This window comes from Dermacentor albipictus, chromosome 1 (assembly GCF_038994185.2).
Source record: "Dermacentor albipictus isolate Rhodes 1998 colony chromosome 1, USDA_Dalb.pri_finalv2, whole genome shotgun sequence".
Lineage (NCBI taxonomy): Eukaryota > Metazoa > Arthropoda > Arachnida > Ixodida > Ixodidae > Dermacentor > Dermacentor albipictus.
Window position 1 is genome coordinate 61,223,080 of NC_091821.1, and position 25,696 is coordinate 61,248,775.

Below are 25,696 nucleotides of genomic sequence, written 5' to 3' on the forward strand. Positions count from 1 at the left end.
TTGGTCCTTCGTAGGCCTTACGTAGAGCTTTCACTCTCGCTCGCCTCCTTTCTCTGTGGTATTCAGGGTGCATGTTTCTCGGGATGCTGGCCACCGTGATATTCTCCCTCAGGGGTAGAGGAACCCGCTGTTTTGTGAACTCATATTCGACTGGGTAGCCCAGTCTTATTAGCGTGTCCCTACCCGTGCTGGTGAGCTTGAGTCGCTCTATCTGGCTCGTCTTGTGGGCCTCTACTAGTTCCTCCCAAGTATTGTGGATGCCCAGGCTGAGTAGCTTCTCCGTCGACGTCGTCGGTGGAAGCCCCAGTGCCAGCTTGTAGGTCTTTCGTATTAGGGTGTTCAATGTGTATCTCTCGCTGTTCTTGAGACCCAGGTACGGGGTGCCGTAAGTGACTCTGCTGATTATCAGGGCTTGTATTAATCTGATTGTGTCCTGCTCTTTCAGGCCGTTACCATCACCATGCAGGGGCTTTACAGCCGCCCATCACCGACCAGACTCAGTGCATGTCACGTGACGTTGACGTGAGCAAAAATCCCGCCTAAGATTTTAGCGGGCCTATTTAAGCTGCCCCGCAATGTATTTTTATTATTCTTATCTTCTTTTATATCATTCACCAACCATGGAATAAACAGTGCAAGTTTCGCACTAGAAATCGTCTCGCCCCTGCCTGTTCACCAGGGCGCGACCGCTGGATTAAGAAAAAAAAAAGTGCGGCCTGCCACTTCAGGCGGGTTGCTATGGGAGCGAACGTGGCAGCCGTAGTTGCATTCTCGGCCGCTTGGCTGGGCCGAACGGCGCTAGCTCTCGGGGACGGGACGCGTCGGTTTTCACGGGCGACGGCGTTCGAAGCGCGTTCCTCACGCACTTTCCATGCAACAACAGTCTCCGACTGGCAGCGCCGCGGCGGATGACAGCGTTTGCGATGCACGCGGCAGGCCGCACCTTTTTTTTTTTTTTTTTAATCCAGCGGCCGTGCCCATGGTCTCCCGGGGAAGCCCGCAGCCTGCCGACAACGCCACTCTACTCAGCAGTAACGGCGGTCGAGGTTCGCGTAACCGGCGTCGCAACAACGCCTACGACCATCCTATGGCACTCTACTTCCGCTGTCACTCGTTCCGAATGGGCGGATTTAATTTGGCGCACCTGCTTAGAGGACACCTGGACTGCGAACTCACGCGGAAGTCATGCGATTTTCTTGTACGACACATCGAATATTATGATTAAAGACATGCTCCCAGCACCTCTGGATAAGCTACTGGGAATGCAGTTTCTCACTGTGCTTCATGAAATCCACGGCCGGGCTATAATGTAACGATTCTAAATTACAAGGAAGTTTTCGTGCTTCGTCAGTGGCCCGAGCGGCACTCCGCGTATGCGTTATCACCCTGATCGGCCGGTCGTAGTGGTGCGGAATGAGAAAAAGAATAGGATCACGCTAAAGGAATCCTTACATGTATACCACGCAGTCCATGGTGTCCCCGTCGCAAGTTTGTGCAGCGTCAGATCACCTACAAATGTTCTTCTTCGGGTGGTCTGGTGCCCTATAGGGGGTTACGACCTTGTGTTGCCGAAGCGGAACAACGAATTAAATTGAATCCTCTGTGGCTTAGCGGCTTTGGTGCTGCGCTGCTAAGCAAGAGGTCGCGGGATCATATCCCGGCCACGGCGGCCGCATTTCGATGTGGGCGAAATGCGTACCCTGTCCATTGGCAGCACGTTGGAGATCCCCTGGGGATCGATATTAATCCCGGAGTCCTCAATACGGCGTGCCTCAGTCAAATCGCGGTTTTGGCACGTAAGACCCCAGAGTTCAATGAACAGCGACTCGAGGCATTTTCTGAGATACCATATAGTTTATTATTATTATTATTTTAGTGCAGATTGTGCATCATCATATATACAGAGTGTTCTTTCTTTAGCTGCACCAAGTTTTTTTTTTATTGCCTGTGGCAGATAGCACAATTCTAATCCTTGGTCTAAATTACTCGGTGAGGCGGCCATTACTTCTACGAAAAATCAAAACCTTCATTAAATAATTAGCATAGTTACACTCATTAACATCTTGATTAATTATATTATGTCACATATTTCAGTCTATTAATTGTAGCTAGTGAGTATGCAAGGTACATGGACTTAGAACTAATTCCCAGGAGTGCGTCAGTTTCGAGATATTCGTTTTCAATGTGCCCGACAAAATGCACTGGCGTTCCAGTTACTTTTGTGCTTCAATACATAAAACACCGTTATCTTTAAAAAAATAAGTGAAACAACAGTGCTTCTTACAGCGAAGCTGTATATGGCTAGCCGATTCGTCCGTCCGTCCGCCGCCTGTACGCCGAAAATTCTTCAGGCGCTATCGCATGCGCGAAAGGAAACCGTGCGATTGGATGCGCCAGTAGTGACGTCGTTGCTCTCCATCGCAGCCGAGCGCGCGCGCAGCAGTTCTCTCGGCTCCGAAATGGTAGGCCACGCGTCATACGTACTCCTGAGGAGCAGGCAGGTTGCGATCAGCAACGCCGCGAGCAGAACTAGGAACGAGCTTGTCTACGCCGTGCTGATGCTGCAGCCCGTGCCCAAGATCAGGCTCGTGCAGCCGAGCGCAAGCAGCAACTGCGTACCGAGGATCCGGCAGCCTACCAAGTCGTCTTTAATGAACCGCCGGCATTATCCCAGTGATAAACACCGGAGCCGCACGTTTCTGCTTTGCTTGTTAAGCATCTGTAGGGAGTGCTTGGGCGGTGATTTTTTTACTTCAAGTTTGACGGCGCATGTCTCGAAACTGGTGTCATCCTCAGAATTCATTCCGAGTCGACATGCCTTGCATACTCACTAGCTACAATTCGTAGATTGAAATATGGACCGTAAAGCACTTAATCAAATAGTTAATTAGCGTAAGTACGTTCATTATTGGATGAAGCATATTCATTTAGTAGAAGTAATGGCCGCCTCATCGGATATAATTTAGATCAAGGGTTAGAATTATGCTGTCTGCCACAGTCAATTCTTTAAAGTGCCATGCAGAAGAAGAAAAAAAACTATACAGACGCGAGAAGCAGCCCTTCGTGAAACAAAGCCCGGGGATTCAAGGTGCCCGGCACTCATGCTCACGGATATCACCTCCGCATTATCAGATATATAGTTTGCTGAAAACTCTCGTATGCACATGTGATGAAGCTGCCTCGCCATGGTCAGCGACTTACGCAAGCAGGTGTCGTGTGTACGTTATGAACTTGTGGAAACGATAGCCGACTTTGGATAGGCTGCGGTGAAAACAAGTAGTGCAGCTTGGTCGGCAACGAACTTACAGCGAAAGCCTCAAAATGATTGCTGCGTAGTCGCGAACGAATGCAAAAAGTGCTTTCTTCGCTCATTCAAGGAGTTTTCACGGCCCTGCTAAAAACAAGCGTGGCCCGAAATACTATATTAGCAGCTATCTGAAACTCTGCAACGTGCGCTTTGCGAGTGCTATAGATTGCGCGAGAGTTATATATACGGATGCTGCAGACCACTGGAACGCGTGGGCAGGGAATGCACTGTCATCAGGTGATATTCTGGGCGCCCGGCGTTACCTGACCGCTGCAAGAACGGGCTGTGCTAGATTATATCCACAGCACTTGACTCGCACAACTGAGAGAACCGCGCGGTGTTACGCACATTAGTACACTCGGCGTCGAAATATTATGGACCACTGGATCTGAGAAAACACTGAATATTTCCAGATTCGGATTTCCAGCGCGTACAGTATAGTACACATATGCGATGCGAACGACATAGTGTTGTGCTGTTTTGCTGGCTGCGTATACACACTTCTCGGGAATTCAACTTTTTAGGGGAGCCCAACATACCGCAAACTTTTTGACACCGTCTGGTATACACGCACTCTTCCCTGCACTACCACTCTTTTTCGTCCAATTTCGTCCTTCCCCTTTGCAGAGTAGCAGCCTATATTACACACGTTGGCTCATACCATGTGGTCAAGCCAAGTTGGCTCGCTTATATTTGCTGCGCGCATTGTCTCCTTCTTCGTACGTCTTTCGATCCTTATCGCACATTCATCGTCGTCGCTGCCCTGATATGACGTCAACCGCAATCGCGCGATGGCAGATCCTGGCAGATCTGTGGTCTCCTGCGAGTCCTGGACAATCGATCGTACCATTGATCCGGAATCCATTGGGTTGAAATATATGGGCTAGTGGAATGCGATCCGCGAGTGCGCGCGCACAGCAGTTGGGCTGCTTGCAGCGTGTGCGTCACACGTATACGCACGCAATCTTTACAAGGCGGCGGAAATGCGCCGCGAAGCACTCGGGTCGGGCGGGAGAGCCCTCAAAGACGAGATAAACCGGCGTACACGAGACGCGATAATGAAAGCGCTTGCCACGCTTCGCGCAATGTATGAGCCACCGCGACACGACCGGCACACGATGCACGTGGCGTGTCAGTGACGTCAGTCTTCTTTTCCGCGCACTTGCGCGGCGTTTAAGAGCCCCTCACCACAGGTGTGGCCTTTTTTAGCTGACAAGCGCAGCGCACAATGTGCGGCAACGATCGTGTGCTGCGGAAAGAGCCTAAATTTCGAACCAAACGCCGTTTTACAGCGAAAGCTGTATATGACTAATATTCCGTAGTTTCTTCGGCATCCGGCAATAGAAACAGATTTAGCGATTTATAACAAACCCATAGACAATGGGTTTCATTGTTTGCTTTGTGTGCGATCACGTACGGGTGCAGTGCGGTGGCACAGATGCTAAAATGCGGAACAGATTAGAACGCTCGCACTGAAATTAGCGTGACGTCAAGGTTATCGCAGTATATAAGCAAGAGAGGTATCGGTGCTAAAAACAGCTGCGTTATAGATGGGGCGGTCACGTATAGTTCTTACATCCGAAGAACAACATGCGTACGAGGAGCGCCGGAGGCAACGGCAACGAGAATGTAAACGGCGCCGGCGCGAAACGACCACCGACAAAGAACGTTCCCGCGATGCTTAACGAAAAAAGACAACCATTCCACTCTGTGAAGATCGAATGGCCGCGAAAGCACTTTGCTTTTAGTCTGAGAGCTTTGGCTGTCGTTAGCTTTCGCTGCCGTTCCGTCTTAACAGAGTGAAATGGTTGTCTTTTTTTTCTCTCTCTCTCCTCGCAACCGCCGCGCTCCCAGCTGGAGAGTCGACGTCAATTGCGCAAGTGCGCCTGCGTACTACATGGCCGTGATGTGACGTCATCCATAGTGACATGCGACTTCAAGAAATATTCAAGACAACATCGGTTATATGTTTAATTTGTTGCTTCAATAGACTAATTAAAGTTTAGAGAAATAATAACATAAAAATCGAATGTCTGCTGGTTTTGTTTTACTTCGTGCCGCTTCGTCTGCGTGTTCCCACGTCGAGCAGTCGCGCGCTCAGAGAGGAAACTATATGTCATTTTCTACCGTGTTCCAGCGCCGCTATCATGCTCTTTCAACCTTTCACGTCTGCCTGAGTGCTTATGATTGTGGCCATAAGCGCCGACTACGGGGGGGGGGGGGGGGGGGGGGGCTCCGGCGCCCGAGCCCCCTCCGTAGTTTTCCGGAAAGGGGGGGGGGGCTTTGCACCCCCCCTGCCGGCGATGCCGAAGCCTACCACCTCCTCACCTAAAGTGTCATTACCGGAATTTTGTCTCCCACATCATTTGAGGTTTCTTTTGACTTGCACGGACGCGCGGACGCGCACGGATTTTATAGTTGATACTTTCGCTTTATTTCTGCAAATCCTGACCACAGGAGGACAAGCACATTAGAAGCACCAGCGGCGGCTGCCTCATCCGTATTTTCTCACTTGAACATTGTTTTAAATTTCCACTGTAAACACCATGCGCATACGCAATATATATCTAAATATATACACAGAACAAATTTAAAAAAAAATTTTTGAAAGGGAAGGGGGTAGTCAATTAACAATTATTTCTAAAGGTATTGATAGCCTATGCCTAGAAAATGAATATGTATATTCACTTCGCTTCAAATTGCGTTGCGTGCTTTTTTGACACTGAAAAAAAAAAAACTGTAGACTTCAGTGACCTCCCCGGCAGAGTCTTTTATCAACGGCGTTTAGAAATTAAATTATGGGGTTTTACGTGGCAAAACCCCGACCTGATTATGAGGTACGCCGTAGTGGGGGACTCCGGAAATTTTGACCACCTAGAGCTCTTTAACGTTCAGCCTAAATCTAAGCACATGAGTGTTTTCGCCCCCATCTAAATGCGGCCGCCGTGGCCGGGATTTGATACAACGACTTAGTGCTTAGTAGACCAACACCATAGCCACTAAGCAATCACGGCGGGTTTCAACGGCGTGTGAAATGCACGTGAATGATTTGTGTCTCAGTATTGCTTCTCTTTCCATTAAGCAATGCTAACGACTCATGAAGAAAAAAAAAATACTTCTAATAATTTACAACATTTATTAGGGATGGAAACATCGCCATTTGCATGCAGAGGTCATAAATATTGACACGTGTACTTATCTTTATCGGGCGACCACGTTTCGCCGCTTAACAACTGTAATCGCACAGCGAGGGACGTGCCTGCATGTATCCGACGTTTCTGGAAAGTTATTGATGCTTCTACCCGGCTGTCTGTTGTCGCCGAGCCTTCTGTTATCTGATTTCATCGCGTAACGCGAATGGTGTAGAACTTTGTGGAAGGCACGCGGGTCCGAACGATTAGTCTGGAACATTCGACGACTGCTCTATAAAAGCCGACGCGCTTGACCCGCTGATCAGATTTTCGACGATCGCCGAGCGTGTTCGCCGCTGTCGTTGTGCTATAAGTGTGGCCTGTTTTGTGGGCACAGGTTCGCCCAATAAAAGTTAGTTTTGTCGTTCACAGTATTGCTACTGTGTTCCTTGACGTCACGACCACGTGACAATATGTACAGGTTGTCTCAATTAACTATCATGCACCAAGACTTAAAAGAACAGCAATCCGCTACTCGAAGAAAACCTAGTGCATATTGTTTCCAGTACAGTGGAGTAGCTGTCACTAATTTTTTCGTTACTGTGATTTAATTTGGCAATTGTAATTAATTATCTAACTCGAGAAGTACTATCCTAATTGTGAAAGTGTCAATAAGTCGTTTGTAGGCACATCCAAGGTACTTTCAGCGACGTACGAATTGCGTACTAATTTTTTGCCGACTGATAAATAAACCTCACGTGACTGCGCTCCCACCCGCGTCATGAAGCGGCGCCGTCGAACCTTTTCGTTCTCCCTCTAATTTAGCGAGAACGAAATAAAGGAAATAAAGAAAACATCGTCATCGAGCTAGGGACTTATTTGCCGCACCCCATCGCGTCGCGTTTGGTATTAGTTAGAAAAAAGCTGTGATAGCTCTTGTCTTAGCGTAGATAAAGTGCACGGATGGATGGATGGATGGATACAACTTTCTTGTACATCCGGCAAGGTTTAACGCGACCCGGGCTCAGGTCTCCTAAGGGGGAACGAACGTCAAGGCCCTGCCTCAACGCCGCCTCACGGGCTTGCTGGACTACCCACATCTGGATTCCGAGGTCTGAGCTGCGCAGAGCGGCGGCCCACCTCGACGACCGGCCCGTCCCTCCTATAACTACATTGCACTCCCACAGAATGTGTTTGAGTGTTGCTGGTCCTTCCTGGCACAATTTGCACGTGTCGTCCTGATGCTTATCTGGGAAGATACGTTTCAGACGGAATGGACTAGGGAAGGTGTACGTCTGGAGTTGTCGCCAGGCGACTGCCTGCCTCCTGTTCAATTTGGGACTCGGCGGTGGGTATATCCTTCTGGCGTTCAAATATGCACTGGTTATGTCGTTGTATCTGGTGAGCCTGTACCGTTCTGCTCGAGAAGCGTTCGCTATCGTGCCAGAAGCGTTGCCCTGTTCGGCGCGGCGGGTCATGTCTCGCGTCGTCCGGTGCGTCGTCTCGTTTAGGTTCGGGAGCGCGTCGCCTTCCGTGGTGACGTGCGCGGGGAACCATATGATCCTCGAGCTCGCGGTTTTGGATCTGCCCGCTTTGGCCAGAATGGACAGGGCTTCCTTGGAAATTCGACCTTTGGCATAATTCTTTACTGCCGTTTGCGAGTCTCTTAGTACGACTTCGCATTCCTGTTCTGTGAGGGCCAGCGCAATCGCTACTTCCTCCGCTATTTCCGAGTGTTTGGTGCATACACTGCATGTGGTTCTGATTTTTGACTCTGCGTCTATGACTATGGCGATGTATTTTTGGCCGTTCGCATATTCCGCTGCATCACGGATAGTTCATGGATAGTTCTTTTTTTTTTTTTGCCGCAAAACCTATCCCCATAACAGTGAATTGATAACAAATTTACAAGTGCACATGTTTAAAGGTGCGTTTTGTTTCGTCCCAGTCGCCATTTCTTTCTCTAATGAGCAGAATGTAAAAATGATCCTTGCCTTGGGTGGGAGCTGCAAATGACAACAAGAGAAAGGCCGCAAATATGTATCAATCATGGAAGTGTGGCGGTAGACCAAACGTGTCGACTATCATCAGAAATGATTAAAACCTGACATAAACCGGCAGCTTCAAGAAACAGCGGCGAAGGACGCCATATTTCAGTCTAGCCTACGCACGGACGTCCTAGCATTCTTGGCCTCAAACCCTCATGCTAGCGTGAGGGACGCGGCCGGCCAGGTACCAATTTCCAAGTCATCAGTTTGGAGGATTCTAAATGACGGCCTTTTCACCCATACCACCTTAACAAGCATCAATGCTTGTTAAGGTGGTACGGCCTAGTCATCGGAATTTTTGAGCAACATCATGTGCACAGATTTCGCAGAAACGCCCAGGTAAATTTGCGTAATGCATACTATTGGAGTGACTCCAATCCACACTGGGTAAAGCGCAATCGGCGCCAGTACCAGTGGTCGTTCAATGTGTGGTGCGGAATTTACGGCGGCGCTATAATCGGTCCCGTCTTCGATTACATACTGTCTGGACAACGTTGCATGGACGAAGTCCTTGGAGGAGTGGTGGATGAGTTTCTCAGCGAGTATCAGCAAGATGGGGCACCAGCAAACAGCAGATGTCGAGCACGAAATTGATTGGATGCGACTTCTCATGCGCAATAGTTTGGAAGGCACGGGCCTGTGAATTGGCCGGCTAGGTCACCTGACCTCTCTCCACTCGATTTCTTTCTTTGGGGTTATGTGGAGGATCGTGCTTTCAAGATCGAGACGGACGTCAGATTACCTCAAGACAAGGATAATGGATGTTTGCCATAGAATATTCCAGCGTCGGTCATGAAGAAAGCCACTGAAGATGTGGAAAAGCGGACTCAGTACTGCGTAGCTGCAGAAGGAGATCTGTTCGAGCACGTCCTCTAGGCAGCAGCTGGTGTTCAACGGCACTTATGAATTCACAGATAATAAGAGCGCACTGAAATCTTACGTACTTTTTTTTTCGTAGTTTCTTTTTTTTTTGCAGGCGTCCCGATTGCCAATTCGGATCATTTAGAAGTGGTATATTTACTTTCCTGAACGCATCGGTATGGCCTTTTTTCTACACGTGGACCGCTTCGCGGTCTGTTTATTTCGCTTTTATTTTTTGCCATTAATCTGTTTTTGCAGCACGTATATATACACTGTAACGAAAAATAAAACCATCACTTCAATTTGTCTATGGACCGAAGCAAGTCTCTGGAGCGAAATATACCTTCACGCGCACTCTTTCGATGCGGTGTGAGCAAAGCCGGGATTTTGAAACATTGTATGCTTTTCGCGTTTCGTGCGTGGTCAGAGCGGCGCTTCGGCCGCGTTATCAAGGGTCTGTTGTAATCAATGTGATCAGTTGGCCTTGAGAGACGGATAATAAATGCGACGCAGAAATGAGAGGAAGGAATAGCTGCAAAGCCGCGCAACTTGCTGTTGGTGCTCCTTCCGTACCATTATTGAGGTGATGCGCTGTCTCTTCGGATTTGCGACAGGCAGTGCAGTTGCTTTCAATCAGCTTATTTGAGGGTGCCGCTTTATGGATGCGGGTGGAAGCGCAGTCACGTTATATTTTTCACGTTTCCTGAGGTTTGTTTGACGGTCTGAAAAAAATGCACACAATTAGTACGTCGCTGAAAACACAGCAGTTAAATATAATTTGGAGGCGCCTGGGGGTCCCTACAAACGTCTAAGTGACACTTCAATAATTAGACAGTACTTTCCGAATTAGATCATTCAATGTAATTGTCGAATTAAATCTCAGTAACGAAACAATTACTGGTGGCTACTACACTGTACTGGAAACAATATGCACTATAGGTTTTGTTCGAGTAACGCAGGTGCTCTTTTTTAAATGTCTTGGTGCATGATAATTAGGGCACCCTGTATAATTCACTCAGTAAAAGAAATGAGGCCAAGCCGGATTCACTCGAAATCAGAATCAACGGCAGTGATGCGCAGCAGCGCTTATACTCGTAGTCATGGAAAAAGAAAACGAGGGAGAGAGAGAGAGGATTCAGTTTCGCCGGAAAGGCGAAGCAATATTGGTGATAGCGAAGTATACGGCAATTACACGAAGGAAGAGTACACCATCGGTAGACGCCAGATTCTTGGTGGTGCGAGAGGACTCAGGCTTTGAAAACTTTCCGCCTATGATTGTGGCTCTGGCTTATACCGCTAATTAGGTGTTCTCGTGCAGAGCACGCAATATCGCTATCTGCGCGAAGCGAGGCCAACGCAACAGGTCGCGCGCGAGACCGTCATCACGTCCCGGACCTGGTCTCGCTTGTTTGAGCTGAGCAGCAGGGTCTCCCACTGCAGCCGGTTTTGAAAAAAAAAAAAAAAGTTATGCGGTTTTTCGTGCCAAAACCACTCTCTGAGGCACGCCATAGTGGGGGACTCTGGAAATTTCGACCACTGGGGGCACCTAAATCTAAGTACACGGGTGTTTTCGCATTTCGCCCCCATCGAAATGCGGCCGCCGTGGCCGGGATTCGATCCCGCGACCTCGTGCTCAGCAGCCCAACACCATAGCCACTGAGCAACCACGGCGGGTCGTATACTGGTTCCCGGCACACTTAGGACCAATCATCGGCGACGTCCCCAACCTTAACGAAGCAGCACACGAGGCTGCGCGTGCGCTTACAGACCGCGCGGCTTCACCCGACTACTCGGAGAACAATTAAGGACGTCCCCATTACATACAATGAAATCAATAAACACTACTACCTACAACGTAGAGAGTATAGCACGCTACACAGCACGCTCACTCGAGCTCAAGAGGTTACACTCAAAATGCTACAAACAGACACATACCCTGAGCCTGCGACCACATGCCTGAGCTCTACGACCAGTTTTATTGCACCAATTGCAATACATCCCATAACGTCTATCATTTACTCCGGTCGTGCTCGCAAGCTCACATGAACTCCGAACCGGACAAGCGCAAGTTTGAAAAAGCAATATGGAGCGAAGAACTCACTCCCCAACTATGGGCCGTCCAGCAGGTCCACGACGCCGCCAGGAAACTCAACCTCTCGGTTATGGTGCCTTCTAGCCACCATGTCTCGGTTCCATCGTGGGAGACGCCCACTCCATGAGAGCCCAAAGCTCTCGTGGCCTGCAGGACCTCGAATAAAGTTGATTTCCTTCCTTCCTAATAGTTTCCGCGCTCTCCCCATGCCTGGTCGCTGCCGGCGCGCCGGCACGCTGCTTTCCTCTTCACCCTTTCGCCATACCCTCCTGCGCTTACCGCCTCGTGCTTTCGCTGCAACCTCCTCTCCGCTTTCCTCCTCGTGCCTGTTCCCTCTCGCCACTTTTTTCACCCCCTCTGCGCGCTGCGTTCGCTCTCGTCTTTCGCTGTTCTCGTTCGCTCGGTTACAAGTGACGCCGACGCTCGCCCCAGGAACGGCATCTTCGGCTGATCGTTTCTGGGCGCTCTAGAGCGCTCTAGCGAGCGGCGTTGTCTTCTGCAGGTTGAAAGAGGGAGTGCACCCTGCGTTCGGCTGGTTCTTCTCGATCGTTCTCTATCTTCGAGTGCTCTGAGGCGCTCCGAGCCCTGTCGTCGGAGCAGTCGTCGAGATTTAAGCGTTTCATGCAACGTCGCTGCTGTTGGCGACGGCCCACCGTAACCAAGGCCACTGCATGTCGGCGTCTCAACGAACGCTCGTGCCACGGCGCGTCCACCGGTTTTCCTGGCAGCGCCGGGAGCATTGGATAGGTGAAACATCGGAAGTTGGCAGTAGTCACGTGGTTTCGCATCTGTCATTTCCTCCTCCTCCGAGAGAGAAGCAACTTTATTTCCTCCTCCGAGAGCAAGTCATACGTTCGGCTTGCGCACTTGTCCTGTACCTCCGATTTCGGGGAACGCCGGATCTGCCCTACTCTGCTTCGGGGGATGCAGACGACCAGTCGAATATACCATGAGAGTTGCGCTCTAATAAAAAGGAAGATAATCTGTTCAAACTAACAGTGCAAAAGAGCATGTACGGTGTATCGCTAATATATGCTGGCCGATTACGTGCGTTACGACCGCAGTTTGACAGACTATACGGGGGGATCGAGCCAGTGACATCGCGGCGCCCGGGCCAGCCAGACTTGCGATCGCGTCTCTATCGCGGTACAGTAAGACATCACGATCGAGGGCACGCAGGAATTGCGGCAATGCTTAAAAACTGCACAAATATCGTCGCAGAAAATGCTCTGCGCAGGTTTTGAGCGGTGAAAGTATGCCGGCATGGGTCGGCCAAGTTTAGCGTGACAGACTCGCCTGTTTGGAAGCGGCGAGGAAAGCGGACATGAGCCTCTTCGAGACTCATTGGCCACCTTGTTTATTGCGATATATTTTCAAGTTACAGGAGGACTTCGGCCGCGTCGACTCGTGGGCCACATAAAAAAAAATAACCGACCATTACGATACTCCCTAATGCGAAATTTGAGCGCAACTCTATACGTGTTTTCATTTCGCGATATATTGAGGCAAAGAATTTGAGAGAGAGATCTAGCAGAGTGCGATCGTCGAAAATATGATCTGCGGGTCAAGCGCGCCGGCTTTTATACATGACTCGTCAAAGATTTCAGTATAATCGCTGATGCCGCGTGGCTTCCAGAAAGTACCAAAGTACTGCACAATTCGTGTCGCGCATAAATCAGATTACGAAACAATCGCAAACCATGACAATCGAATGAGCGCGAACAAGACCAAACCAAGCTAACCAAACAAGCGCGAGCAGACGATAGCAGGAAACGAGCGATCCGGCTGAGACCACATACCAGTACGCATCGAGTGGTCGGGCGGGTCTGCATGACACCAGTTTCCCCCGCGCTCGTCACTGAAGGGGCCGCTATTCTTCGCGGTTCGCGTCTTTCATCTCCTGCTCCACGTTCGCTCCTTCGTCTTTCGCTATGCTGGTTCGCTCGGTTACGCCGCCGACGCTCGCAGCAGGAACGGGCTGTGCTCTAAAAAAGCTCTCAATTGGCGGCTTGCTTCACGAGTTAACTGCTTCACGTCAGCTCGCGCTGAACCATATAGCGTATATGTGTTGACTTCTTGACCTCCGGACAATAAAACTGCGTGCATGGTCTTCCTTATATAGCCGACACGTGTGGGATTAGAATCGTGATCCTTAACAGGGGCATACTGAACGCAATTAGAAAGGAATAATTCTATCTAGGCTAGTAGTTTAGAATCTAGACTAAGCGCGGAAAGTTTGACCATAAGAAGAGCATTTGTGATATACCTTCTCCAACACCTTAGGAAAGTCTATATGCATTCAGCTTGAGAGTCTCTGTACGGTATACAGGGTGCCTCAACTATAATGCACCAAGATTTAAAATTATGCAAATACCACGTAGCTGGACAGAACCAAGGTAATGTTGTTTGCCATCGCTTGCAGATGCTCAGATTATTTTCGCATTCCGCCTAATTACATAATTAGGCTTAATTAATCAATTAACTTCGCAGATATTATTATTAAATGAAAAAATGTCAATGAGAAAATTGTAGAGCAACATGGAAAACTCCCTACACAGCTTTTTTATTGCTAAATACGTGCTATATAAAAAATTTTTCCGAGCGTGAACGAAGCCCGCGAATACACGCAAATTATCGAGCGGCCAGCTTCGCTGGGTTCAGCAGCTGAGCTGGCATAGACTGCAATGTCAAAGTAGCATAGTACCAACGGTGGTGGTCCGTCGCGTGTTTATGTGTTGTGGTGGAACCGATGACGTCATTTGGGGAGCTTGTGCCGCCGTTCAAACGACGCTGCAGACGTGCAAAGCTGTTGCAAGGCTACACTCCATCCCATACCCAAAATCAGCAGGCGTGGCCTCCGTATTTGTCCCACGACTTGGCGTAAATCATTTCTTGTGGTCCCGCGCCAAGGATGGCGAGCACGGGTTCACATTCTGCACCTAAAGAGCGGCATGATTCTCGAAACTGTTGTACTTCGGTTACGAGACGGCGGCGAGCGGGAAGCCGGACGGTATCGAGGCGATGTAGCCTTCGAGTTGCTGCGACAACAGCGAGAAGGATCACGCGACGTCCGTTTGGCTCGCACCGAGCTAGCCGCCCGAGGAGCAAGAGGCGGCGTCCGGGGGCAATGCGGTGACCGTGGTACTCACGACAGCAGGATCCATGGCCAAGAAAGCGTGGATGTGGCATCCCTTGGCAGCTCAGTGATTGAGGTAGTCCCAGGTAACGTATCCACGACAAGGGAAGCGTAGATGTTCCCTGGCAGGAGCGACTCGAGGCGGCGAGGACCCCCCAAACACTGCATTTAATGGGCCACTAAAGAGAAACACTGCGTCAGTTTCTTGAAAAATAAAGCATTCTTGAAGGACTCTTGTTTCGCTGATTTCGCGGTAATATGTTGATTATTAGAGGAGAAAAATTACGGTCAACGTTTCATTTTGACTTCCGCGCCGAAACGCCAGGGCCGGCAAGTCAGGTGACTTTACGGATGACAAAAATATTTTCTCACATTTCAGCCGTTGTGGTTCGGTAAAAGTCCTTGACGCTTCCTAAGTTCAGTCGTTGGCTCTTTTAGAATAGATGATAATTCAATTTTGCCGATAAAAGTTTCACGAAGAGACAGGGTCAGAATCCATGACGTTGCGGCGAGCTGGTGCGGGAATTTCAAGCCGCCACCAGCGTTCTTTTTCTAGCCTTTTGAGAGTGGCCGTTCATTGGTATTGGTTACTGTTTACTATAGCGCAGTTGAAATAATTTTTTTCTCTTTAGTGCCACTGTACAATGAAGTGGCCGCTCCTCCGACACGTCCCCTCTTTCTCGTTCTTCTTTTTTCATCTCTCGCAGTGACATCGAACTTGATGGTTTCACGACTGCGCAAAAGAAAAGAAAAAGATAAGAAAATTTATGGGATTGCGTTCTCGCTAAGGAATTACGCCTTATTTTCTCTCCTATGGCCGGCAAAAATGGACCGACACGCAATGGAGAGCGGGAGGCGTGCGAGTTCCGACTGTGACGTCACCTGAAAGGGCGGCCGTTGCTCCCACTGAATAAAGATGATCGCGCTAGTAGTAGTGTCGCTCGCGTCTCTATGTATGAGCTGTCGTGGTTCTTTATTCTGTGTTGTCGCCTTGTGATGCCTTCACAGCATGGTCACAGTTCAAAGCACCCGCCGCGGTAGCTCGGTAGCTATGCGCGTTGCGCTGCTGCGCACGCGTGGTCGCGGCTTCGATCCCGGCAGCATTCCAATGGGACCGAATGCAAAACGCTCGTGATGACGATGATTCCTTATATAATGTCGCAAACACACTGTGGGGGATTATGTTACCACGCGTGTGGTAATGTCATTCAAAGAAAGAAAAGGAAAATGTAAACGCTAGCTCGTGTACCGTGGATTGGGCGCACGCATTAAGGAACCCCGTGGGTGGTCAAAATTAATTCACGTTTACAAACGATGATCGCCGCTCGATCTTGCCCGAGGACGGGAAGGCGATTTAGAACGGGCCTTTGGAATTTTTTAGACGCGTGGGCTCAGACAAACGAATTCTCTCAATGGCGCATATATGCAGCGCGAACATAATGTTATACCTTGTTATGCTAGTTACCGATGGTACACGCCAGGAGAACGAATTCCGTCGCATAGACATCATGTAAAGCATCTGGTCAAGGAACGAGAAGGCGCCAACCGGACGGCTATCCACAAAAGTGGGCGCATCGAAATTCTTGCGCGTACATTGGTAGTGCAGAATACAAACACACGTTATATATATATATATATATATATATATATATATATATATATATATATATATGAATTATTAAGCGTATCTACATGTCATACAATGCATGAACACATAGGCAATGTATCGGACGGCTCGCCAGCACGCACAGTTCAAGAAAGAGGGGAAAAGAAGGCTCCGCAAAGGCGTTCTTTAAAAAACGTGCCGCCTACATCTCTTGTTAAACCACATGATTAAACCAATCTAACTCACCCTAGTTTTTTTATCTTTCGTAAGCATTACAGAAGCACAAAATCAAGCTGTGTGTAAGCACAAATTTATGCACGCCCTCCCTTGCAATGCAATGTGATATATATATATATATATATATATATATATATATATATATATATATATATATATATATATATATATATATATATATATATATATATATATATATTTGAAGAAGGAAATGAAATTAGGGGGTTTCACGTGTACAACCACTTTCTGATTATGAGGGACGCCGTAGTGGAGGACTCCGGAAACGTGGACCACCTGGAGTTCTTTAACGTGCACCTAAATCTAAGTACACGGGTGTTTTTTCGCCCATCGAAATGCGGCCGCCATGGCCGGGATTCGATCCAGCGACCTCGTGCTCAGCTTATGTATGAAAAGGTGCGTTACACTACGAACACGACCTTTTGGTTACGCTGCTGGGACATTCTTATTCCAATCGTGTTCTTGTGAGTGGGCGGTAATTTTCAATTAAAACATCTACGAATATGTTCGTCAGGCACGCATAATTTTGCCAAGTCAAAGAAAATTTGACACCTTTTTTGTATCCTTTTAGCCACCTGTATAGAGTTGCACTTTTTGTTTTCGTTTTTGAAAACATATGCCATGCGCACGCTGTGTGCAACTTTGTTCGGCCGTTAAAGATCGGTAAGAATAAATAAAAAAAAAAACAGGTTATGGGTTTGACGTGACAAAACTACGATCTGATTATGGCATGCCGTAGTGGCCCGGCCGTGTGGCTTCGGATTAATTCCGACGTTCTTCAATGTGCGCTCAACACATGGCACACGAGCGTTTTTGCATTCCACCCGCATCGAAATGCCGCCGCCGCATCCGGGGTTGAACCCGCGGCCTCGAGCTCAGCAGCGAAACGCCATAGAATAAATGAAATTAACCCGTCGAACTGATACATGTTTATTCCCGATCAGGCAGCGCGAAAGCACGTACACACATTTCGCTCGAACGTAGAAAAAAAAAATCCAAAGGGCTCGCACTAGCGCGCGCGAAACTTGCTCCGCCGGTAATTTTCGCATGAAACTCAATGGCGCAGTGGGATGCGAGAGAAGGGCATCGCGGTGCAGTGCACGGAAGCGCGCGCTCCGACCCTTGGGTGCATTCCTTCCCAGCATTCCGCAGTGACGCTGGCTGACACGGCTTAGCAACTGCCTAGCGCTGCACACAGAGTGAAAAACGTAACTTTTTGGTTGACGAAATTATCCTTGCCTTATGCTTTTGACTGGATTACTGCAAGCTCTGGACGCTTTTAGCTGGTCTGCTGTTGCCAGCGGATCGTCGAGGGAGTACGCTCCATAATGACATAGTAAGTTCATGGAACGGAGGGATGACTTCGCTGCTACGTGGTTTGCGCACTTTTTTTGTTGTTGCTCTTATGTTCCTCGCACGGCTCCTGTCATACTATCGCTATTGATGCCAAGCAGACCACCTTTTGTCGAAGAGATAACGACCACAAAAGTATGTGACAGCTTTTGTGAAGGCATGTTCAGGAGACCGCATTGAAGTGTTTTGTCAATAGGCCTTGTCCGTTTATCTGTGGTGAGGCGTCGCGCGCCCGATTACGTAGCTGCTGCGTTGGGATCGCCGGCGAGAAACCGCCTTTTGTCTGGCTTGATTACCTGGGTGATGATAACTTCACTGTATTCTAAGCGTTTACACGGAGCGTAATGTGCGTCGAGGTCGCCGTTGCCGCCTTGGCGACGTCGTCGCCAATGCGGCCATCGTTACAGCGTGTGCGGAAGCGTAGAGCAGTCTCAGAGAGACGCATTCCTCTCTCCGAGACTTGGATAGATTTCACAGAGCCTACGAAATGTATATACGATTCTGGATTTAGTACTCTTAATTGGGTCAGAGTGACGTGTCTCATAAATCGTGCGCAGTGACAACGAAACGGTACGTTCATAGGGCTAGCGTGGTTTAGTTTTGTTTAGTAGATGCGGGGTATGTGACTCACATTGTCCGCAGCAAAACGTTTCCTTGTAAACGGACTGCGCGGGTCACTAGGTTAGGCTAAGCTACGCTGTTAGCCTAAAGAAGGCATTCTAGTACTATCGTTTCCTTATACACTTAGGACATATGTGATCTTTCCGAGTACCCGTGGCTGCGCATCATCGAATGAATGGTTTCGCAAATTTTTTTTGGCACTGACGTTTAGCGAGATCGAGGAGACTGGCGCACAGAATTCTCCGTCGGGACAATACCTCCTTTTATCAGTGGTTTCCCCGATAGCTGCGTGCAAGTTCTTTTGCCCGCTCCCAGTCCGGAGATAAGTCTGCATCGAGTCGGCCTTGGTTCGCTGTGAAAGGCGCTGACCGCTCCAAAAGTTTGCGCACAAGTGTATTTTCTTCATCGATTCCTGAGTGTGATCCGTCATGGGCCCGTGTGCAGCTGAAGTGTTGTGGGTTCCGGCCGGTGTTGTTGCTAGTTGCGTGCGTATTGTGTGCTCTTTTCAATCGTGTGACGTTTCTGCCTTTGACGCCTTGGGCGCAAGAGAACGAGTGCGGCGCACTCATGCTTTTGCGCCTCTGGCAGTAGCTGTTTGACAGTTGTTTGTTTCAGGTGAGTGACGCGTAAGACACTTCTTTATCTGTATTTATTTTGCTTGAGAAACAAGGGTTCAGTGGATGCGATGCGCCTTACATCGTACCCTCCTTCGGGCAACGCTGAGAGACGACCACCGGAGTTGCCACCGTGGCCTAGTTTCGTAAATACGTCTATGGATACGTCGGCGTTGTAGCATCGATCTGTTCCTTATGTGCTGTTGGAAATGCCAGTAGGAACGTGTTCTGTTGAGCCATTTAAATTACTGGTCAAATTAGAATTCATAGATCTTCGCATCATACTTAACGTCCTTTAATTACGCGAGAGAGCGTGGTCGTGACTCTCAACTTACCTGCTGCTTCAGTGATGAGTTCTGGGCCTATGTTTTAACATTTCCTTCTTAATATACGAGATTAAAAAAAGCAAGCCCGTATAACCTGTTTGAAAATTTTAGGTATGAGGGCACCATTGACAAATGTGTGAAAGAAGGTGTCAGAAACTGTTCGTACACTTGAGGGTTTATGAGGGTTCACTGATTTGTTCTCGCAAAGTGCTGTTCAAGCAGCAACATTTTACCACAGTATAGCAAGATGTCATGCATTTCAGTCATTTCCCTTGTGGCAGTGTTGATGATTTAGTCATTTTTATACTTTCCCTGTTGTGGTTATTATAAGGGTGGTTGGTTTCCATTGCATTTAAACCACGTCTCTTAATCGATAGCCAAAACCTGCTTAGCAAAATATTTCTATGAAGTGACAGTTTTTTGAAATTCTTTTCAGAATGGCTATTTTTGCAAACATCGTAAGTGGCACCTGTGATGAATAGCATAGTGTGTGCTGTTTGCTGTATTAGTAGTGTTGTAAAATCTGTCGGTTAATTGGCCAGTATGTATATCATCTTCATTGAGGAGCAAGTTTGGTGACATTTATTGGCCACTTGCGTAGTATACAGTGTCACAATCTGTTGGTTTTGGCAAATTACCAATGGCGTGACGAAACATTAAAGAGCAACGCTAACTCAGTTTGCACAGTTATTCTTTCAAAACCATTATTTTTGTTTATTTGGCAGGAAAGGGTTGATTATGACTGGAGAAAATTGAAGCAGAGCTTCCCTTTCGAATTCACACTGAAACCTCTCTGCTGGTACGTCAGTGCAACGTCACAAATTTTGAAGTATTTTCTTGTGTTTGTACCGCTTTGGTGCAGGAAAAATTGTTGAAAACTTGCTAAGTGAAACCTTCGATGTCTTCAGAATGGATTGTAGGTCTTCTTTAGTATGCATTTAACTAGACCAAAACAGACTGCCAAAACAATGGCAAGTTAATGTGTCAGCAGGGTGGCATGTGTTGCCACTTGTCTATAGTTTTTGCATGCTTTCTGGCTTATCAAACCTGTTCTAAGAGTAAGGGTGGCTGTTCTGATGTGGCAAAAGCACAATTTACTCATACGGCTCAATATCTTTTTTAGTGACCCTTTAAGAACAACATGCAGGCAAGTATTTAAGCAAACCTTTGTGGACACAATTTTACTCGAGATATGCATTTTCTTGCTGTTATGTTGCACATCTGATGTCTTGTGTCATTGCACATCTTGATTTCTTGTGTCATCCTCAAAAGGGATTGTTTGTAGTGTCATCTTACGAAAAGATGAACTTTATATAGCAGAATATAATTAGTGCAAATGTTGATGTTGCCTAACGCTACAAACTTTCATAGAACTGCCCCAAACCTAGTACATGTGCCATTGTGCTCAATGTGAGTGGAAACATGGGAGCCCGTGGCTGAAGGAACTCTGAAACTGCATGGTGGTGTCAAAATGTGAAAAATTGAACTAAATCCTGCTCCAATGACTGGTATTTGGTTGACCAGCTTTTTGTATGTCAGCACCCCCTTGCACTCTCGAACCCCCTTGGGCCATGGGTTCACATGTTGCAACTTATAGGAAGTGCAATAGTACGCCCCTCGTGGAATCTGTATAATGGGTACAATATATGCTCCAGGGTGTGTAGGCTTAACTAATGTGTGCTGGTGAGGTATTCTGTATAGTGGAGATGCTGATTTCATCTGCTGCTGAAGTGCTGATTGGCTGTGGCACTTTGCTGCTGCAGATGCACAGCCCAGCCCAGTGAATCGGAACTCCAACAGCCGACGAAATGAACACGTCCACTAATGAGGTGGACTCTTACAGAATACCTCCCTTGTGCTCCTAATTACCTAGTGGGACGAGTAAAAAACTGTGGCTCATGCGTAGGACCATTCATTTAAACAAGAAATTGTAAGGATTCTAGTGGCAGGCATTAAAATGATGATTACAACTTCAACACATATTGTTCCCATGCCCCTTGCAACTGTGAATTGAACTCACTCTCAAGTTTACATTTTCACTGCAGCTTGTGGAAACGTGTAAAAGCGGAACCAAGCCTGCCTTGTGGTTAGTGCAAGTTTGAGAGTGCAATAAGTAAAGAATGGGAACATGACTAATAGCAGGGACATATTCACAGACCAAAATGTAACTGAATGCCAAGCTTTCCATTCTCAATTTCTATTGCATGTGAAATACTTCACTGATGACACCTCTGTGTACCGTCTGTAAACTTTTGCTATGATTTGATGGGTTTGGCTACTTTTTCTGCTAGCCTGCAAAAGTTCCTGGATTGAAGTTTCATGCATATTTAAAAAAAAATAGTATTATTGTCATAATTGTTACAACCATTTTGGCAAGGAACCAGGCGGTAGCATTGACCAATCATTACTGTGGTCTCCAAGTTTCAGGAATTATAATGTGACATTGCTACCTGTCTTAATCTTTTGGCATTCCAAACCTGTGATTCCAGTGAAATTGGGACCTATTAGCAATTTGTTTTGAAAGTGTAGTCTACCAGTCTAACTTGCTTGTGTTTTTTTCTAATGACCTTTTGTTTTCCATTACGGGCCGTGGGATCTCTGGTGCAAATGGTGAGGCGTTGATGGGATGATGGGTTTGAGCATTGGGGTCATTGTGAACCCACTGAAAATGTGGACCACTCTTGACTGTAGCGGTCACAGTTAGCATGTGGCCTGTAGTGAAAGCATCTGCTTTCTGGCAGGTGTGTGTGTGTGTGTGCAGCACACTGCATGTCTTTTTTTTCTCTGTCACAGTTTTCTGTCACGTATATTAATGAAGGAATTTTGTGTAACTGACACTTCTCAATCTAGAAACAGCTGCCATGTGGCAGCTTGTTTAAAAAAAAAGGGAGCATAAATTTCTTCACGTCTGCTTCGTCTTTATTGCTATTGGCTAATCGCATTTGTTGCAAAAGAAAAAGGTTATGAACTGATGTATTCAAAATTGTAATGTTATTAACTCTGATTGCTCTTGCATTATCTTTATTAAATTCACTGCTGCTGAATGTTGACTTGGAAATATTGAATGAAGTGACAGCTAAGGGTTTTGGAAAAAGAAACTAAATGAAGTGCAGTGCTGCACTTCAATAATTATGCGAATGAGGAGCTGCAGTGCACCTCTATTGCACCTCTAGTCCTGTTATTGTGTGGAAGCACACACACTCTGATACTTTCATTTAGGACTTGTGTATATGTTGCTAGAGCTTAGCACTGTGCTTATTTCACCTTTTGTGCTCCCTCTAGCATCTCGTTAGGTTGACACAGTAACAACTATTCTCGGCCAGAATAATGTAATGGTTCTATCCTCATTCTTTCTCTTTCTGCATTCCGTGAGGGGTCTGAGTGACGCTATGCATACGTTATCACCAGGATTGGTAGGTTGTGAGAGGTGGATAAGAAAGGAATAGAATCAAGCAAAAGGAATACTTTCATTATACAGGACATTAAATGTAATGCAGCTGGGCGGCCAGGCGATTCCAAGCAAAGAAGCCAGTAGTCTTTAGAAATTACTGAAGAAATGGCTTAACACTTGCAAAAGTACAAATGGCTTAACACTTGCAAAAGTTGTGTAAAACTTGAAAAGTCATGCAGTATTCCAAAATCTAGTTTCAGTTTAATTGAAGATGCATGTCTGGTGCCATGGAGGTTCGCACATATTTATTTAAGATGCACATTCTATTAAAAAGAAAATGTATAACCTGTCATAACTTGGTGACATAGTTCACATCATTATGCTTAACATAATAAAAATAAAAAAATAAAAATATTATGCAGATTCTGCACACTATGGGAATCAATGGAAGCAAAGCTTTCTGTGCACTTAGTGTTGACTGACGAAAATTGGCTGTGATCTTTATGGCAAATGTTTATGTTCAGCAGCGTTTAGTGCAATACTAGAGTGGTGATTTCTTGTTAAACGTTTCTTGCGTGTACCGCTTGTATTTGTCTATGTCGTACAAAGAACACACAGTGAGACATGTTTGCTTGAGGCGTTGTTGTGCGCTTTTGCTCATAGCCTGGGTGAAAGTTAGCACTGTCATTGCCTCACATGATGCAATGCATTGTGGAAGAACTGTTGAACATTAATTAAATGATGGGGCTTTACATGCCAAGCCCAAAAGCTGCTTATGAGGCACGTATTGAGAACTCCGTTTTAATTTGGATCATCTGGGATTCTATAACGTTCACCTAAATCTGAGTACACAAGCACTCTTGCATTTCGCCCGTCGAAATGTGGCTGCCACGGTCGGGATCAAACCCGTGTCTTCAACCAACGCCATTGCTAGAAAACTGCTGCGGCAGATGCAGAAGTGTTGATTTGATGAGCAGCCGCTTCCTTAGTGTTGTCTGTTGTCCACTTGACAAATTTGCACCGTGCTTATTTTTCAGAAATAGGTGAAACGTACCATAGCCTACTCTGAATTCAAATGTATACAGTTTGCCTTCAACCGCTGCGGTGCCTAGTAGTAGCATTTCCTTGCCTTCTTACATCATCTTTTCTCTCCCTTGCCTTTCCCCCATGTTTGCAAGCGAAGAGTGGCAAGGCTGTTATTCATTCATTTCATGACTGCGTTGGTTCTACCCATTATCTTTCTCCTCTTTGTGCCTCCTCTCTACTATTCTATCTCCCCTCCGGGCTGTTGTTAGTAGAAAGCACCGCAGTTTCTGTAAAGCTTTTGAGGTGGGTTATGGATAATTACAGCAGTCTAGAGGATATGGTGGCAACTCCCAGGGACCTCCAGAGGGCATTGTTGTGACACGATGAAAAGGTCCAAATGAGTTTCTCGTGTCACATTTCTTCTCTGCTGGGCTCCCTCTTTCGACCACCCCCCGATGGCGGCATGCAGGACAGCGACAGCAGCTGAATCACCACGGGAAAAGTCAAAGGAAGAGGCAAAGAAAGCTTCGCTTTAAAATGTCTCCATGAAAGGTTGCTGTGGGTCAAATTGCTGTTTAAAAACAAGAATGCATGAATAAACCAGAGCCCTGAAGTATGTGACACAATGCCCCTGCCTCCAAGTGATTATGTGTTAAATATAGATGCATGTTGAAATTCATATGTAATATCTTTTTCAAATAGCTGATATCATTGTTGCACAACCTTTTTTAAGATCTGAGTGTGCTAAATGTGGTGCATAAGCTGAGGAACCCTCTTGTGAGGTGCTCAGTTGCATCCGAGTGTATTGATCCTGAAACCACTTTTTAAGCTTCACATGTTCTGCTTTTATGGTCAGGATGTGTGTGATATTTGTTATTTAAAAGAAAAAAAAACATTGTGCTTAAAAAGCTCCGTGTAATTTTTTATGCTGTTAAGTTGGCAGCTGCCTCTTAGCCATTTCCGAACACTTCAACAGAACCCATCTCATGATGAGTGTCAACGGTAATGCATTTAGTATTGAATCAATATAGTGACGCAACATATTGCCATCATCGAAAAACGAGTTATGAGGCTTGTACTGCAGCAGGGCTACTCTTTTGCACTTCCCTAAAAATACTCGGCGCCATCTAGCACTGCCACTGCATAGCCTGCTCGTGGCCTACGAAATGTGTGAAGTGCCGGTGCGTGGTAATACTTTGAAAAGTGTCCTGTGGCAGCTGAGCTCCTCTCTCTTGCTTCTTTCTGAACATGCTGCACCATGTAGTAGTGCTGCCAAGAAGTCTGTTCGTGGCCTCTGAGACAAGAAGTGTGACGAGTCGTTGCCTGGAAATGCCGAGAATTGTTCCCTCACATGCCACATACTTAGTGGCACATAGTCAGTGACTCAAGTTGGCGAAAGGTTCATTGAAGAGCGGCACACACCCAGTGCATTCATAGCCCAGCTCGCTAAGTGTTGGTGTGAAAGAGGTTCTTTAAAAAGTGGCACGTACCCAATGCATTTTTGGCACAGCCTGCTAAAGCGTCTGGTTGCTGTCCTGGAGGAACCCTTGTGATGTGGGTTTGATTCCGCTCAGCATGCGAAAAATTTAAGGGATCTTTTTCGTCATTGTAGAGCAGCACATTCTCAGTGACGCATGCCTAGTTAACCATGTTGGGGTCAAAGACGCTCATTGAGGAGTGGCACACGCCAACTGGCACATACTCAGTAACCCAAGTTGGCGTCAGAGAGGTTCATTGAAGACCAGCACAGACAAAGTGGCACATGCCCAGTGCTTAAAAAAAACAAAAAATGTCTGAACAGCGGCACATACTTTGTACCGCGTCTACTGTGACCCATATCGGCATGAAAAAGGTTTGTTGAAGAGTGGCACATATATACACACTGCAACATACTCAGTGACTGAGGTTGTTCTGACAGTTGGTTTCAAA

The 25,696-nt window shown here is 47.1% G+C and overlaps 1 protein-coding gene across 5 annotated transcripts in view; it reads left to right on the plus strand.

The window, feature by feature from the left end:
- Positions 1-17,563: 17,563 nt before the first annotated feature.
- LOC135918348 (uncharacterized) overlaps positions 17,564-25,696 on the plus strand; it is a 90,082-nt gene continuing 81,949 nt past the window's right edge. Inside the window, exons 1-2 of one of the 5 annotated variants that reach the window (XM_070521348.1) lie at positions 17,564-17,772; positions 20,076-20,149. The gene's annotated coding sequence lies outside the window, so the exon portion shown is untranslated. Of the gene's footprint in view, positions 17,773-17,902; positions 17,925-18,756; positions 19,026-20,075; positions 20,150-25,696 lie in introns of those variants that run through there. The other 4 variants (XM_070521343.1, XM_070521353.1, XM_070521351.1 and 1 more) reach the window with 4 other exon arrangements.